The sequence below is a fragment of the Hyla sarda genome, unplaced genomic scaffold (assembly GCF_029499605.1).
Source record: "Hyla sarda isolate aHylSar1 unplaced genomic scaffold, aHylSar1.hap1 scaffold_148, whole genome shotgun sequence".
NCBI lineage: Eukaryota > Metazoa > Chordata > Amphibia > Anura > Hylidae > Hyla > Hyla sarda.
In genome coordinates, this window is record NW_026608112.1 from 227968 (window position 1) to 246621 (window position 18654).

The 18654-nt window shown below is 44.8% G+C and overlaps 5 non-coding genes and 2 pseudogenes across 5 annotated transcripts; all 7 read right to left on the reverse strand.

Moving 5' to 3' along the window:
• Positions 1 to 326: 326 nt before the first annotated feature.
• Positions 327 to 514, reverse strand: LOC130308497 (U2 spliceosomal RNA). Its single transcript, XR_008857465.1, has one exon. It is a non-coding gene; the product is annotated as a U2 spliceosomal RNA (small nuclear RNA).
• Positions 515 to 2595: 2081 nt separating this feature from the next.
• Positions 2596 to 2786, reverse strand: LOC130308354 (U2 spliceosomal RNA). Its single transcript, XR_008857335.1, has one exon. It is a non-coding gene; the product is annotated as a U2 spliceosomal RNA (small nuclear RNA).
• A 2098-nt stretch (positions 2787 to 4884) lies between these two features.
• On the reverse strand, positions 4885 to 5075 carry LOC130308355 (U2 spliceosomal RNA). Its single transcript, XR_008857336.1, has one exon. It is a non-coding gene; the product is annotated as a U2 spliceosomal RNA (small nuclear RNA).
• A 2095-nt stretch (positions 5076 to 7170) lies between these two features.
• On the reverse strand, positions 7171 to 7361 carry LOC130308356 (U2 spliceosomal RNA). Its single transcript, XR_008857337.1, has one exon. It is a non-coding gene; the product is annotated as a U2 spliceosomal RNA (small nuclear RNA).
• Positions 7362 to 9446: 2085 nt separating this feature from the next.
• LOC130308484 (U2 spliceosomal RNA) lies at positions 9447 to 9652 on the reverse strand (annotated as a pseudogene).
• A 5026-nt stretch (positions 9653 to 14678) lies between these two features.
• Positions 14679 to 14811, reverse strand: LOC130308510 (U2 spliceosomal RNA; annotated as a pseudogene).
• A 2083-nt stretch (positions 14812 to 16894) lies between these two features.
• On the reverse strand, positions 16895 to 17085 carry LOC130308357 (U2 spliceosomal RNA). Its single transcript, XR_008857338.1, has one exon. It is a non-coding gene; the product is annotated as a U2 spliceosomal RNA (small nuclear RNA).
• Between the last annotated feature and the right edge of the window lie 1569 nt (positions 17086 to 18654).

Below are 18654 nucleotides of genomic sequence, written 5' to 3' on the forward strand. Positions count from 1 at the left end.
CAGAAGGGCTACCGCATCCTGACCAATCCTGTGAACACACAACACGCAAAAAGTGACACAGTGAGACAAAAAAGAAATAAATAAGTGAATGTGTGCAGATATACTGCCCGGACATCCGGCCGGATCTATAAAAATTTCTCTGATCCTAGCCAGAAGGCCGGGAATCAAGAGGTGAGTGCCACAAGGTGAAGAGATTATGGTGCCCGTGCTTCAACTCAGTGAGTCTATCCTCCCAGTGAGTTTCGGCACCTCGGGGTCACCACTCCCCGAGGCACAAAAGTACCTCGGCTCTAGACCCTCTCAGCCTCATGGCGAGACCCGGAGGGAACAGGTCACATCGGGGCAGCCGTCGAGCTGATTCCTCAGAACCAGCCCCGGAAAGCCCTGGTACACCTGCATCCTCCATGCAGCACCCATCCCCACCAGCCCCATACCGGCGTTACTGTCCACCGGCATGAAAAACTGATAAGAACAGATACTACACTTGATCTTAGCCAAAAGGCCGAGAAGCGATAACCGTGAAAGGGGCGGGCCCAACAAGGTGCCCTTCATGGGCACTATCACTGCTTGCTGTCAGGGAGGCTGCCAGACAATTTTCCATGCACACTCTGGGCTGGGGGGCAGTCAACCACCAGTACACACAGCAGAACCTAAACCCATACCATTATTGCTAAGCAGCAAGACAGGGGCCCATTGCACTCCCACGGGGCCTTTTTAAATGCAATCCATAACCCGGATTTGCCAGGAACCCTTCTTACTCCTCCTACTTGCATGTGACACTGGGCTTAGGATCTGCATAGGAAACACACACACAAGCACACACCTACCTTTGTTGCCTGCAGATGCCTCCTTGGCTGTCCCCAAACGGTATCAAACCAACACCCACGGGAAGCTGTAAGCATAGAGGACATGCCTGCACCCCATTGGACTTACCTGTGTGGGTTAAACCCGGGTTATTTGACAACCTATGGCGGTGATGGTTCTGCTCAGGCAGAGCAGTGCTGATGCTCCTCATAAAGCTGTCGCTGCTGTGAAGGTTCTAGGTGACATCACAAATCCCTATGGTTACATACACAACAAAGCTGGGTTGTTGTTGTTTACACTCTGCAAGGCCTGTGGAAGTGAGTGACATCATAGCACTGTAGTTCTGAGGGTTCTAGATGGATGCAACAATCTCCTGTTGCTTCTATGAAGGCCATAATAGACGACATCACCAAACAGCTCCATAGTCACATACACAGCAAAGGAGAGATGTTGTTTACACCTAGTGATGTCAGTGGTATTGAGTGACATCACAGCACAGTGCTAAGGCTCCTGGGCCTGGACACAGCAGCGGCTGCAATATCTCAACGGAGAATACGTTTATATATATGTGTGTGTGTGCGCGTATATATATATATATATATATATATATATATATATATATATATATTTCTCCGCCGAAATCACTTTTAAACCCATTTCCACCTTTTTTTCCCTTCTCTTCCTCTTACTTTTTTTTTCACGTTTTTTTACGTTTTTCTCCTTTTCGCCTCTTTTCTGGGCGTATTATTCTTCTTTTTCTTCTTTTTTTTCGTCTAATGCATACCCCATCAGTGCAGCAATGCTTATTCAATACCGCCAGCAGATGGAGACACTGGGGGATAATTTTCTAAGGATTTATACTGATTTTTCCTGTCTGAATTTGTCGCACAGAAAGTTGCAGGCCAAATATGTGTGACATTTCTGCGACTTTAGCTTCTAGAGCATTTTTACAACATTATACATAGGTGCTGAATACATAAAAAGCGACTGTTCAGCGACAGACAAGTCGCATCGGCTGAAAGTAGGCCAGAATGTCAGTCCATGTTGGAGCAGGTTTAGATACAGTCTAAAGTATAGATCTCAAAGTCTGTGCACAGAATTTAGCAAGGGCCTCGCACCTTCTGATGCATCAGGTAGGTGCACAATAGCATATCCTAACCCTCTGTACTTTGGTCTATATTGATGCGGGACATAGACAGCCAGCTGATGACCAATCCATTAGTGCAATGGATGGCTGGAAGCATTTGTCTTTGCCTTTGCAATACCACAGAAGCAATGCATGGTCAATGTACAGCAATGACACACCTGTGTGAACAGCCAGGAGACCCCCCCCCCCCATGTTATGTTACATAGTTACATAGTTAGTACGGTCGAAAAAAGACATATGTCCATCAAGTTCAACCAGGGAATTAAGGGGTAGGGGTGTGGCGCGATATTGGGGAAGGGATGAGATTTTATATTTCTTCATAAGCATTAATCTTATTTTGTCAATTAGGAACATTCAGCACCCACCCGCTATCAAGGCAGCTGCCTATCATGTCATGCCCTACCTGCACAGGTGTGCTGGCTACTCAAATGATCCAATTAAGGAGGCCATTTAGTCAGCAGCAGCAGAAGTCCTGTGCCTGGACGCTCCAACAGCGGCCAGACACAAGCAGAAGCAGAAGCAGCAGCAGCACCACCTTTTGTTTTTTGGCTGCAGCAGCAGCAAGGCCCACAGGGCTGGCTAGCTGGCTAGCCAGCAAGCAGGTAGCAATGAAAGTAGGAATCTTTCTTTTTAACCCTGTAAGGGGGTGGTGCACTGTACCCGAAGATACTGCCATATCGGGTCAATGCATAGGGCGACGGAAGCAAGCTTCGAAATCGGCCCCCGTTCTCAAAAATCCATTTAATATATGGTCCCCAGATAGGGGACGTATCAGATATTAAACTGATAAGAACAGATACTACACTTGATCTTAGCCAAAAGGCCGAGAAGCGATAACCGTGAAAGGGGCGGGCCCAACAAGGTGCCCTTCATGGGCACTATCACTGCTTGCTGTCAGGGAGGCTGCCAGACAATTTTCCATGCACACTCTGGGCTGGGGGGCAGTCAACCACCAGTACACACAGCAGAACCTAAACCCATACCATTATTGCTAAGCAGCAAGACAGGGGCCCATTGCACTCCCACGGGGCCTTTTTAAATGCAATCCATAACCCGGATTTGCCAGGAACCCTTCTTACTCCTCCTACTTGCATGTGACACTGGGCTTAGGATCTGCATAGGAAACACACACACAAGCACACACCTACCTTTGTTGCCTGCAGATGCCTCCTTGGCTGTCCCCAAACGGTATCAAACCAACACCCACGGGAAGCTGTAAGCATAGAGGACATGCCTGCACCCCATTGGACTTACCTGTGTGGGTTAAACCCGGGTTATTTGACAACCTATGGCGGTGATGGTTCTGCTCAGGCAGAGCAGTGCTGATGCTCCTCATAAAGCTGTCGCTGCTGTGAAGGTTCTAGGTGACATCACAAATCCCTATGGTTACATACACAACAAAGCTGGGTTGTTGTTGTTTACACTCTGCAAGGCCTGTGGAAGTGAGTGACATCATAGCACTGTAGTTCTGAGGGTTCTAGATGGATGCAACAATCTCCTGTTGCTTCTATGAAGGCCATAATAGACGACATCACCAAACAGCTCCATAGTCACATACACAGCAAAGGAGAGATGTTGTTTACACCTAGTGATGTCAGTGGTATTGAGTGACATCACAGCACAGTGCTAAGGCTCCTGGGCCTGGACACAGCAGCGGCTGCAATATCTCAACGGAGAATACGTTTATATATATGTGTGTGTGTGCGCGTATATATATATATATATATATATATATATATATATATATATATATATATATATATATTTCTCCGCCGAAATCACTTTTAAACCCATTTCCACCTTTTTTTCCCTTCTCTTCCTCTTACTTTTTTTTCACGTTTTTTTACGTTTTTCTCCTTTTCGCCTCTTTTCTGGGCGTATTATTCTTCTTTTTCTTCTTTTTTTTCGTCTAATGCATACCCCATCAGTGCAGCAATGCTTATTCAATACCGCCAGCAGATGGAGACACTGGGGGATAATTTTCTAAGGATTTATACTGATTTTTCCTGTCTGAATTTGTCGCACAGAAAGTTGCAGGCCAAATATGTGTGACATTTCTGCGACTTTAGCTTCTAGAGCATTTTTACAACATTATACATAGGTGCTGAATACATAAAAAGCGACTGTTCAGCGACAGACAAGTCGCATCGGCTGAAAGTAGGCCAGAATGTCAGTCCATGTTGGAGCAGGTTTAGATACAGTCTAAAGTATAGATCTCAAAGTCTGTGCACAGAATTTAGCAAGGGCCTCGCACCTTCTGATGCATCAGGTAGGTGCACAATAGCATAGCCTAACCCTCTGTACTTTGGTCTATATTGATGCGGGACATAGACAGCCAGCTGATGACCAATCCATTAGTGCAATGGATGGCTGGAAGCATTTGTCTTTGCCTTTGCAATACCACAGAAGCAATGCATGGTCAATGTACAGCAATGACACACCTGTGTGAACAGCCAGGAGACCCCCCCCCCCCCCCATGTTATGTTACATAGTTACATAGTTAGTACGGTCGAAAAAAGACATATGTCCATCAAGTTCAACCAGGGAATTAAGGGGTAGGGGTGTGGCGCGATATTGGGGAAGGGATGAGATTTTATATTTCTTCATAAGCATTAATCTTATTTTGTCAATTAGGAAGATTCAGCACCCACCCGCTATCAAGGCAGCTGCCTATCATGTCATGCCCTACCTGCACAGGTGTGCTGGCTACTCAAATGATCCAATTAAGGAGGCCATTTAGTCAGCAGCAGCAGAAGTCCTGTGCCTGGACGCTCCAACAGCGGCCAGACACAAGCAGAAGCAGCAGAAGCAGCAGCAGCACCACCTTTTGTTTTTTGGCTGCAGCAGCAGCAAGGCCCACAGGGCTGGCTAGCTGGCTAGCCAGCAAGCAGGTAGCAATGAAAGTAGGAATCTTTCTTTTTAACCCTGTAAGGGGGTGGTGCACTGTACCCGAAGATACTGCCATATCGGGTCAATGCATAGGGCGACGGAAGCAAGCTTCGAAATCGGCCCCCGTTCTCAAAAATCCATTTAATATATGGTCCCCAGATAGGGGACGTATCAGATATTAAACTGATAAGAACAGATACTACACTTGATCTTAGCCAAAAGGCCGAGAAGCGATAACCGTGAAAGGGGCAGGCCCAACAAGGTGCCCTTCATGGGCACTATCACTGCTTGCTGTCAGGGAGGCTGCCAGACAATTTTCCATGCACACTCTGGGCTGGGGGGCAGTCAACCACCAGTACACACAGCAGAACCTAAACCCATACCATTATTGCTAAGCAGCAAGACAGGGGCCCATTGCACTCCCACGGGGCCTTTTTAAATGCAATCCATAACCCGGATTTGCCAGGAACCCTTCTTACTCCTCCTACTTGCATGTGACACTGGGCTTAGGATCTGCATAGGAAACACACACACAAGCACACACCTACCTTTGTTGCCTGCAGATGCCTCCTTGGCTGTCCCCAAACGGTATCAAACCAACACCCACGGGAAGCTGTAAGCATAGAGGACATGCCTGCACCCCATTGGACTTACCTGTGTGGGTTAAACCCGGGTTATTTGACAACCTATGGCGGTGATGGTTCTGCTCAGGCAGAGCAGTGCTGATGCTCCTCATAAAGCTGTCGCTGCTGTGAAGGTTCTAGGTGACATCACAAATCCCTATGGTTACATACACAACAAAGCTGGGTTGTTGTTGTTTACACTCTGCAAGGCCTGTGGAAGTGAGTGACATCATAGCACTGTAGTTCTGAGGGTTCTAGATGGATGCAACAATCTCCTGTTGCTTCTATGAAGGCCATAATAGACGGCATCACCAAACAGCTCCATAGTCACATACACAGCAAAGGAGAGATGTTGTTTACACCTAGTGATGTCAGTGGTATTGAGTGACATCACAGCACAGTGCTAAGGCTCCTGGGCCTGGACACAGCAGCGGCTGCAATATCTCAACGGAGAATACGTTTATATATATGTGTGTGTGTGCGCGTATATATATATATATATATATATATATATATATATATATATTTCTCCGCCAAAATCACTTTTAAACCCATTTCCACCTTTTTTTCCCTTCTCTTCCTCTTACTTTTTTTTTCACGTTTTTTTACGTTTTTCTCCTTTTCGCCTCTTTTCTGGGCGTATTATTCTTCTTTTTCTTCTTTTTTTTCGTCTAATGCATACCCCATCAGTGCAGCAATGCTTATTCAATACCGCCAGCAGATGGAGACACTGGGGGATAATTTTCTAAGGATTTATACTGATTTTTCCTGTCTGAATTTGTCGCACAGAAAGTTGCAGGCCAAATATGTGTGACATTTCTGCGACTTTAGCTTCTAGAGCATTTTTACAACATTATACATAGGTGCTGAATACATAAAAAGCGACTGTTCAGCGACAGACAAGTCGCATCGGCTGAAAGTAGGCCAGAATGTCAGTCCATGTTGGAGCAGGTTTAGATACAGTCTAAAGTATAGATCTCAAAGTCTGTGCACAGAATTTAGCAAGGGCCTCGCACCTTCTGATGCATCAGGTAGGTGCACAATAGCATAGCCTAACCCTCTGTACTTTGGTCTATATTGATGCGGGACATAGACAGCCAGCTGATGACCAATCCATTAGTGCAATGGATGGCTGGAAGCATTTGTCTTTGCCTTTGCAATACCACAGAAGCAATGCATGGTCAATGTACAGCAATGACACACCTGTGTGAACAGCCAGGAGACCCCCCCCCCCCATGTTATGTTACATAGTTACATAGTTAGTACGGTCGAAAAAAGACATATGTCCATCAAGTTCAACCAGGGAATTAAGGGGTAGGGGTGTGGCGCGATATTGGGGAAGGGATGAGATTTTATATTTCTTCATAAGCATTAATCTTATTTTGTCAATTAGGAACATTCAGCACCCACCCGCTATCAAGGCAGCTGCCTATCATGTCATGCCCTACCTGCACAGGTGTGCTGGCTACTCAAATGATCCAATTAAGGAGGCCATTTAGTCAGCAGCAGCAGAAGTCCTGTGCCTGGACGCTCCAACAGCGGCCAGACACAAGCAGAAGCAGAAGCAGCAGAAGCAGCAGAAGCAGCAGCAGCACCACCTTTTGTTTTTTGGCTGCAGCAGCAGCAAGGCCCACAGGGCTGGCTAGCTGGCTAGCCAGCAAGCAGGTAGCAATGAAAGTAGGAATCTTTCTTTTTAACCCTGTAAGGGGGTGGTGCACTGTACCCGAAGATACTGCCATATCGGGTCAATGCATAGGGCGACGGAAGCAAGCTTCGAAATCGGCCCCCGTTCTCAAAAATCCATTTAATATATGGTCCCCAGATAGGGGACGTATCAGATATTAAACTGATAAGAACAGATACTACACTTGATCTTAGCCAAAAGGCCGAGAAGCGATAACCGTGAAAGGGGCGGGCCCAACAAGGTGCCCTTCATGGGCACTATCACTGCTTGCTGTCAAGGAGGCTGCCAGACAATTTTCCATGCACACTCTGGGCTGGGGGGCAGTCAACCACCAGTACACACAGCAGAACCTAAACCCATACCATTATTGCTAAGCAGCAAGACAGGGGCCCATTGCACTCCCACGGGGCCTTTTTAAATGCAATCCATAACCCGGATTTGCCAGGAACCCTTCTTACTCCTCCTACTTGCATGTGACACTGGGCTTAGGATCTGCATAGGAAACACACACACAAGCACACACCTACCTTTGTTGCCTGCAGATGCCTCCTTGGCTGTCCCCAAACGGTATCAAACCAACACCCACGGGAAGCTGTAAGCATAGAGGACATGCCTGCACCCCATTGGACTTACCTGTGTGGGTTAAACCCGGGTTATTTGACAACCTATGGCGGTGATGGTTCTGCTCAGGCAGAGCAGTGCTGATGCTCCTCATAAAGCTGTCGCTGCTGTGAAGGTTCTAGGTGACATCACAAATCCCTATGGTTACATACACAACAAAGCTGGGTTGTTGTTGTTTACACTCTGCAAGGCCTGTGGAAGTGAGTGACATCATAGCACTGTAGTTCTGAGGGTTCTAGATGGATGCAACAATCTCCTGTTGCTTCTATGAAGGCCATAATAGACGACATCACCAAACAGCTCCATAGTCACATACACAGCAAAGGAGAGATGTTGTTTACACCTAGTGATGTCAGTGGTATTGAGTGACATCACAGCACAGTGCTAAGGCTCCTGGGCCTGGACACAGCAGCGGCTGCAATATCTCAACGGAGAATACGTTTATATATATGTGTGTGTGTGCGCGTATATATATATATATATATATATATATATATATATATATATATATATTTCTCCGCCGAAATCACTTTTAAACCCATTTCCACCTTTTTTTCCCTTCTCTTCCTCTTACTTTTTTTTCACGTTTTTTTACGTTTTTCTCCTTTTCGCCTCTTTTCTGGGCGTATTATTCTTCTTTTTCTTCTTTTTTTTCGTCTAATGCATACCCCATCAGTGCAGCAATGCTTATTCAATACCGCCAGCAGATGGAGACACTGGGGGATAATTTTCTAAGGATTTATACTGATTTTTCCTGTCTGAATTTGTCGCACAGAAAGTTGCAGGCCAAATATGTGTGACATTTCTGCGACTTTAGCTTCTAGAGCATTTTTACAACATTATACATAGGTGCTGAATACATAAAAAGCGACTGTTCAGCGACAGACAAGTCGCATCGGCTGAAAGTAGGCCAGAATGTCAGTCCATGTTGGAGCAGGTTTAGATACAGTCTAAAGTATAGATCTCAAAGTCTGTGCACAGAATTTAGCAAGGGCCTCGCACCTTCTGATGCATCAGGTAGGTGCACAATAGCATAGCCTAACCCTCTGTACTTTGGTCTATATTGATGCGGGACATAGACAGCCAGCTGATGACCAATCCATTAGTGCAATGGATGGCTGGAAGCATTTGTCTTTGCCTTTGCAATACCACAGAAGCAATGCATGGTCAATGTACAGCAATGACACACCTGTGTGAACAGCCAGGAGACCCCCCCCCCCCATGTTATGTTACATAGTTACATAGTTAGTACGGTCGAAAAAAGACATATGTCCATCAAGTTCAACCAGGGAATTAAGGGGTAGGTGTGTGGCGCGATATTGGGGAAGGGATGAGATTTTATATTTCTTCATAAGCATTAATCTTATTTTGTCAATTAGGAAGATTCAGCACCCACCCGCTATCAAGGCAGCTGCCTATCATGTCATGCCCTACCTGCACAGGTGTGCTGGCTACTCAAATGATCCAATTAAGGAGGCCATTTAGTCAGCAGCAGCAGAAGTCCTGTGCCTGGACGCTCCAACAGCGGCCAGACACAAGCAGAAGCAGCAGAAGCAGCAGCAGCACCACCTTTTGTTTTTTGGCTGCAGCAACAGCAAGGCCCACAGGGCTGGCTAGCTGGCTAGCCAGCAAGCAGGTAGCAATGAAAGTAGGAATCTTTCTTTTTAACCCTGTAAGGGGGTGGTGCACTGTACCCGAAGATACTGCCATATCGGGTCAATGCATAGGGCGACGGAAGCAAGCTTCGAAATCGGCCCCCGTTCTCAAAAATCCATTTAATATATGGTCCCCAGATAGGGGACGTATCAGATATTAAACTGATAAGAACAGATTTTTTTTTTTAACTTGACTACCCTTACGGGGGCAAACTTTATTAAAAATTAAATAATGTTAACAATGTTGTGCAAATATGTCAATAAATACAGTTACATATAAATAACATATTTACAACATATTAAAACATAAAATGGGCACTTGGTGGCTTTACAAGATAGAATTCCATTCTTTTAAAAACCATTTTCTAGATAAAAGCGAAAATCTCTTCTTGTCTAAAAGATAGTACTGGTACATTTCATAAAAACAGATAGATAAAATGTCCTTCACAGATAAAACCTCATGCTTGAACAATAAAATATTCCTGGCCTTCCACAGAGCTGCCTTCACACAGTTTATGATCTTCCATGCAATAGTCTCTTGAGTCCGTGTTGGGCATTCCAGGCAACCATAAAAAACCACTGCAATATTTAAGTCTTTTAGTCCAGTTATCCTTTTTACCAGAGGGAGTATCTTTGTCCATATTTTCTGCGAGTAAAAACAAGTCCATATTAGATGGTGCACGGTCTCCTCTTGTCGGCATCCCTCCCTCGGGCAGGTTGCAGAGTTGGATAATCCTCTTCGGTGCTGGAATGCCCGGCATGGAAGACACTCGTGTGCGCAGCTCCAGGCCAGGTCCTTCTGTGAATTAAAAAGATAATTAATACTCAACATCTTCCAAATCTGTATACACTTCTGTTCGTTAAAATTTTTGATGGGAGTCACGGTACTGGTTTCTTTTATTTCCTTTAGTAGTTTTTTGCTATTGCACAGATCCTGAACCCTTTTACCTTTAAAATTATATAAGTTTAAAATTTTTCCTAAAATCATGTATTGAGGGGGTAAATTCAAAGAATAAGGGCAACTTAAAACTGTAGAAAACCAGCCGTTCTTCCGCATAAAATAACCAGTATTAAAACGAACAAAATAAGACCAGTAGCTATCTTTAAAAACAGTAGTAAAACACATGCTAAAAAACTTTATTAAAAGGAAAGCTTTAAAATCTGGAAAATCCTTACCGCCCCTGGAGTTCGGTTTTATCACAATTTGTCTCTTTAATTTTTCGCTCTTAGAACTCCAAAAGAAAGTAAAACAAGCTTTTGTTATTTTCTTTAGAACCATTTCGGGGGGTGGGAAAACCAGACTTAAATACAATAAAATAGGTAAAAGCACCATTTTTGTAATTAAAACCTTCCCTTCCATTGTAAGTTCTCGCATGTTCCACATACATATTTTCTTATTTATTTTTTGAGCCACCAAGTCCCAGCTATTAAAACCATTATTAGACTCGTCAAAGGAGACACCTAAAATCTGCACCGACTCAGACACAGGGACGGGCACATCATACAAAGGCATTCCGCCTATGTTTAAAATGTTACTTTTGTTAAAATTGACTTTAAAACCGGAGGCACAATTAAAATATTGAATCTGTTTTAGCGTCTTCTGAAGCGATGGGGTGTCCCTGCAAAACACCGCAACATCGTCCATGTACCCCACTACCTTCGCCTCTAGTCCCCCTCCTCCTGGCAGGGGGACTCCATGGATCTGCTTATCCTTTCGTATTGTACATAAAAGAGGCTCTATTGCGCAAATGAAGAGTAGTGGGGACAAGGGACACCCCTGCTTCACTCCGGAATTTAAAATCACGCCCTGTGTCTTAAAACCATTTACTAAAATTTTACTAGTACAGTTATCATAAAAAGCTCTAAGAGACAATAAAAAGCCATCAGGTATACCCATTTTCTCTAAAACCTTAAAAAGATAAAAATGTGACACCCTGTCGAAAGCTTTTTCAAAATCTATGGATAAAACCGCCAGCTTTCCTTTTCTTAATTTGGTGTCGCTAATTACATCCTTTAAAAGGTTTAGGTTCTCCCATAAACTCCTCCCAGGCACCCCACAGACTTGGTTTGTATGAATTATTTTATGGATTACGTTCTTTAAGCGGTTAGCACACAGTTTCGCCATTATTTTATAGTCGCAGTTCAGAAGGGTGATTGGTCTCCAGTTTTTGAGTTCCGACCGGTCTCCCTTTTTGAATAGCAGGGAGACATCACCCTTCTTCCATGAGCCTGGGAGGATTTTAGACTTAAAGACTTCCGTAAAAAGGGAGAACAAATCTTCTTTTAAAATACCATAAAAAGTAACATAAAATTCAATGGGTATACCATCCGGCCCAGGCACTTTACCTGTTTTAAAACTCTTGACGGTCTCTAAAATCTCCTGCTCTGAAATATTCTGCAATAAAAAAGACTGTGAGACAGGATCTAAAAAATTGGTGATCTCCTTTAACGAGTCATTCATAAAACATTCATCAATGTGTTTTACATTAAAAAGATCCGCATAAAACTCTTGCACCTTTTTTAAAATACCCTGTACATCATTCACTCCTTCAATGTTTTCTATTAACCTTCTATTTTCATGTATTTTCTTAAAAAAATACCTGGAGCAGGTCTCGTTTTCCTCAAGATGCTGTATTCGAGACCTAAAGATAATTTCTTTTCCTTTCTGCTCCAGGCACTTAGTTATTTCTTTTTTAAGATCATGTACCTCCTTCTCCACCTCCATCCCATGTGCTCTGAATTTGTACAGGGTTTGCAGACGAGTATTTAGGATATTATAAAATTCACGTTTTTCTTTAGCTTTCCTAACCCCAACACGGATAAAAAATTCTTTTATTTTTAGTTTCATTTTTTCCCACCAGATACTGGTGGGAGTGTTGGGGTCTTTTACTCGTCTGCATTCCTTGTAAAAGGTGATAAAATCTGATAAAACCTGCGGATCTTCTAAAAGGGACACGTTTAACTTCCAGGCATTCCTACCAGTTCTCCTTTTAAAATCACTTTTAACTTTAAAATACAATAATTTATGGTCAGAAAAAACATTGGTAAAAAGATCACAGTTAAAAGGCAGTACTTGATAAGAACAAAAAATAAAATCTATCCTGGAGCTACAGCTTGCATTGCTCCAGGTAACACCGTCTTCCTCTGGTACGTTAAAATTACATTTTTTAAAAACATCAGTGAGATTAAAATCTAAAATCAAGTTTTTTAACATAAAAGACGTCTTATCATAGTTCCTACTCACTGCGTTCGAAAAACGGCGTTCTCCCCTTAAAATACAATTAAAATCACCTGATAAAACAAGAGGACTAGAATTGTTAATAAAAAGGGGTAAAATCTCCAACATTTTTATTCTTTCATTCTTATCAGGAGAACCATAAAAATTTAAAAACTGCCATTTAATACCATTAATAAAAGCGCTGACCAATAAAATTCTGCCTGGTAAAATTTCGTTAAAACTCTCAATTAAAACGTTCCCTTTAAAAAGTATGGCGACCCCTGCTGATCTGGACTCATTTGATCCAGACCAGACTGATGGACCGTGCACCCAATCATCTTCATATTCTTTATAATTTAATCTGTGCGGGATGCCACATTCCTGCAGGAAAAGGACGGAAGCAGCAAAAACCGACAAGTAATTAAATAGGGCAACCCTTCTTACTCTGGCGCTCACACTTCTCACGTTCAAGGACAGACCGGACAACTCAGCCATGGGAATGTACAAGAAAATGTCTTACACCTCTGATTCCCCCTCCGAAGCCTCATACCCCCCAAAATCTGACTCAACTGTACGCATAGAGGAAGCAGGAGAGGAGGCACCATCACTCAGCCGACCCCCCTCCTCCATCATGATTGAGGCATAGTTGTTCTCGGGCATCCTGGCAATCAGGGCTCCAGACTCATTGGGTTCTTCCACCTCTTGCCCCTCCATAGGGGTCGGGTGTTCACTTAGTTCCGTCTCTGGTACCTCAGAGACGGTCACCCCTGAAACCTCCTCCTGGCAGGGAGGAGGGGAGGTATCCCCTATGGGGACCTGTGGAGGAACGTCACTTGGGTTCCCTGCATCCGCAGGTACTTCCATCGGCTCCCCCTGGACCGCCTCCGAATAGAGTCTTCTGGAGCCCCTCCGCCTTTTAACCTTCACCTCTCCACCCGGATCATCGCTCTCAGGGGGACCCTGAGCCAGAGGTTGCTGAGGAGCGGATTCAGCCGCCGTCCGCTCCTCTCTTAACCCAGCATGCTCCTGGGGGCCAGTTTTTTCACCACTTGCACGTTTTTTGGCCATCCTCTGCTCTTTAGGGTCCCCTCCTTTTGCCTGAGGGGGGTCTTTCTCCTTCTCCATCTCACCGCTTACCTCTTGTGGGGGGGTAATCACTGGCTCTGCTTGCCTCGGCTGGTGTCCCGGTTGCTGTCCTTGCTGCCTCCAGGGTTGCCACTGCTGCTCCGTCCTATGTCTGTGGGGACAAGAGGAGAAAAGGTGACCGAATTGTTGACAGAAATTGCACCTCCCTCCTCTTGTGCATTTCTCTGTCTCGTGCTGTGTGCTACCACATTTTTTGCATGTACTTTCACAGTTTTCTTTTGTGTGTCCATATCTGTGACACTTCCTGCAGTAGCTTGGCATCCCCGCATAAAAGAGGTCGCCACACATATTATTTATTTTAAAACGAGCTGGTGGTAGTTGTATTCCCCCTGGCAATCTGTCATCTTTTTTGCATGTAACCTGAAATCTCCACTTAGATGTCCAGATGCCACAGCTGTTCATGATTTTTCCTCTGCACTCAACCTTACTAAAATAGACTTGTAAAAACAACTCAACATCGTGTAGGTTGGCGAAAGGGGAATACATCTTTACTACCACCAGCTTAATATCGTCTAGAACGTGCTCAATAATCCGGACACCCTGAAGCTTTTTGTCTTTACTCGCAGCAGCTCTGGTAACAAAATCTCTGTGGATGCCATTTTGTGTGAACGTCACATCAAAAATTTTACGCTTCGGGTAGTCCTGGATTGCCAATATCTCGCCCTTCTGTATTCCGAAAACTCCTCCGAGCACGTCCTCTACTACGAATTTCAAATCGTCCGCCCTTTTGGTATCATCCGTGAGAATGACTCTCACGGTGTTTTTGATCCTTGCGTATGCCGGCACAGAACCTGGATCCGGATCATCATCCATGGTTCTAACCTCTCTCCACCCGAAGGTCTTGAGAGGCGATCGCCACTCGTTACCCTGGGACTAGGCCCTCTCCCCAATAGCAACAAGTGGGTGAAGCCCAGGCAATAAACCTGGGCGATCCCACAAGGCCGAGGAGAGGGGTACCCGAGTACCTTCTGACCAGATCTCCTGTATTACTACACTTGATCTTAGCCAAAAGGCCGAGAAGCGATAACCGTGAAAGGGGCGGGCCCAACAAGGTGCCCTTCATGGGCACTATCACTGCTTGCTGTCAGGGAGGCTGCCAGACAATTTTCCATGCACACTCTGGGCTGGGGGGCAGTCAACCACCAGTACACACAGCAGAACCTAAACCCATACCATTATTGCTAAGCAGCAAGACAGGGGCCCATTGCACTCCCACGGGGCCTTTTTAAATGCAATCCATAACCCGGATTTGCCAGGAACCCTTCTTACTCCTCCTACTTGCATGTGACACTGGGCTTAGGATCTGCATAGGAAACACACACACAAGCACACACCTTCCTTTGTTGCCTGCAGATGCCTCCTTGGCTGTCCCCAAACGGTATCAAACCAACACCCACGGGAAGCTGTAAGCATAGAGGACATGCCTGCACCCCATTGGACTTACCTGTGTGGGTTAAACCCGGGTTATTTGACAACCTATGGCGGTGATGGTTCTGCTCAGGCAGAGCAGTGCTGATGCTCCTCATAAAGCTGTCGCTGCTGTGAAGGTTCTAGGTGACATCACAAATCCCTATGGTTACATACACAACAAAGCTGGGTTGTTGTTGTTTACACTCTGCAAGGCCTGTGGAAGTGAGTGACATCATAGCACTGTAGTTCTGAGGGTTCTAGATGGATGCAACAATCTCCTGTTGCTTCTATGAAGGCCATAATAGACGACATCACCAAACAGCTCCATAGTCACATACACAGCAAAGGAGAGATGTTGTTTACACCTAGTGATGTCAGTGGTATTGAGTGACATCACAGCACAGTGCTAAGGCTCCTGGGCCTGGACACAGCAGCGGCTGCAATATCTCAACGGAGAATACGTTTATATATATGTGTGTGTGTGCGCGTATATATATATATATATATATATATATATATATATATATATATATATTTCTCCGCCGAAATCACTTTTAAACCCATTTCCACCTTTTTTTCCCTTCTCTTCCTCTTACTTTTTTTTCACGTTTTTTTACGTTTTTCTCCTTTTCGCCTCTTTTCTGGGCGTATTATTCTTCTTTTTCTTCTTTTTTTCCGTCTAATGCATACCCCATCAGTGCAGCAATGCTTATTCAATACCGCCAGCAGATGGAGAGACTGGGGGATAATTTTCTAAGGATTTATACTGATTTTTCCTGTCTGAATTTGTCGCACAGAAAGTTGCAGGCCAAATATGTGTGACATTTCTGCGACTTTAGCTTCTAGAGCATTTTTACAACATTATACATAGGTGCTGAATACATAAAAAGCGACTGTTCAGCGACAGACAAGTCGCATCGGCTGAAAGTAGGCCAGAATGTCAGTCCATGTTGGAGCAGGTTTAGATACAGTCTAAAGTATAGATCTCAAAGTCTGTGCACAGAATTTAGCAAGGGCCTCGCACCTTCTGATGCATCAGGTAGGTGCACAATAGCATAGCCTAACCCTCTGTACTTTGGTCTATATTGATGCGGGACATAGACAGCCAGCTGATGACCAATCCATTAGTGCAATGGATGGCTGGAAGCATTTGTCTTTGCCTTTGCAATACCACAGAAGCAATGCATGGTCAATGTACAGCAATGACACACCTGTGTGAACAGCCAGGAGACCCCCCCCCCCCCATGTTATGTTACATAGTTACATAGTTAGTACGGTCGAAAAAAGACATATGTCCATCAAGTTCAACCAGGGAATTAAGGGGTAGGGGTGTGGCGCGATATTGGGGAAGGGATGAGATTTTATATTTCTTCATAAGCATTAATCTTATTTTGTCAATTAGGAACATTCAGCACCCACCCGCTATCAAGGCAGCTGCCTATCATGTCATGCCCTACCTGCACAGGTGTGCTGGCTACTCAAATGATCCAATTAAGGAGGCCATTTAGTCAGCAGCAGCAGAAGTCCTGTGCCTGGACGCTCCAACAGCGGCCAGACACAAGCAGAAGCAGAAGCAGCAGCAGCACCACCTTTTGTTTTTTGGCTGCAGCAGCAGCAAGGCCCACAGGGCTGGCTAGCTGGCTAGCCAGCAAGCAGGTAGCAATGAAAGTAGGAATCTTTCTTTTTAACCCTGTAAGGGGGTGGTGCACTGTACCCGAAGATACTGCCATATCGGGTCAATGCATAGGGCGACGGAAGCAAGCTTCGAAATCGGCCCCCGTTCTCAAAAATCCATTTAATATATGGTCCCCAGATAGGGGACGTATCAGATATTAAACTGATAAGAACAGATACTACACTTGATCTTAGCCAAAAGGCCGAGAAGCGATAACCGTGAAAGGGGCGGGCCCAACAAGGTGCCCTTCATGGGCACTATCACTGCTTGCTGTCAGGGAGGCTGCCAGACAATTTTCCATGCACACTCTGGGCTGGGGGGCAGTCAACCACCAGTACACACAGCAGAACCTAAACCCATACCATTATTGCTAAGCAGCAAGACAGGGGCCCATTGCACTCCCACGGGGCCTTTTTAAATGCAATCCATAACCCGGATTTGCCAGGAACCCTTCTTACTCCTCCTACTTGCATGTGACACTGGGCTTAGGATCTGCATAGGAAACACACACACAAGCACACACCTACCTTTGTTGCCTGCAGATGCCTCCTTGGCTGTCCCCAAACGGTATCAAACCAACACCCACGGGAAGCTGTAAGCATAGAGGACATGCCTGCACCCCATTGGACTTACCTGTGTGGGTTAAACCCGGGTTATTTGACAACCTATGGCGGTGATGGTTCTGCTCAGGCAGAGCAGTGCTGATGCTCCTCATAAAGCTGTCGCTGCTGTGAAGGTTCTAGGTGACATCACAAATCCCTATGGTTACATACACAACAAAGCTGGGTTGTTGTTGTTTACACTCTGCAAGGCCTGTGGAAGTGAGTGACATCATAGCACTGTAGTTCTGAGGGTTCTAGATGGATGCAACAATCTCCTGTTGCTTCTATGAAGGCCATAATAGACGACATCACCAAACAGCTCCATAGTCACATACACAGCAAAGGAGAGATGTTGTTTACACCTAGTGATGTCAGTGGTATTGAGTGACATCACAGCACAGTGCTAAGGCTCCTGGGCCTGGACACAGCAGCGGCTGCAATATCTCAACGGAGAATACGTTTATATATATGTGTGTGTGTGCGCGTATATATATATATATATATATATATATATATATATATATATATATTTCTCCGCCGAAATCACTTTTAAACCCATTTCCACCTTTTTTTCCCTTCTCTTCCTCTTACTTTTTTTTCACGTTTTTTTACGTTTTTCTCCTTTTCGCCTCTTTTCTGGGCGTATTATTCTTCTTTTTCTTCTTTTTTTTCGTCTAATGCATACCCCATCAGTGCAGCAATGCTTATTCAATACCGCCAGCAGATGGAGACACTGGGGGATAATTTTCTAAGGATTTATACTGATTTTTCCTGTCTGAATTTGTCGCACAGAAAGTTGCAGGCCAAATATGTGTGACATTTCTGCGACTTTAGCTTCTAGAGCATTTTTACAACATTATACATAGGTGCTGAATACATAAAAAGCGACTGTTCAGCGACAGACAAGTCGCATCGGCTGAAAGTAGGCCAGAATGTCAGTCCATGTTGGAGCAGGTTTAGATACAGTCTAAAGTATAGATCTCAAAGTCTGTGCACAGAATTTAGCAAGGGCCTCGCACCTTCTGATGCATCAGGTAGGTGCACAATAGCATAGCCTAACCCTCTGTACTTTGGTCTATATTGATGCGGGACATAGACAGCCAGCTGATGACCAATCCATTAGTGCAATGGATGGCTGGAAGCATTTGTCTTTGCCTTTGCAATACCACAGAAGCAATGCA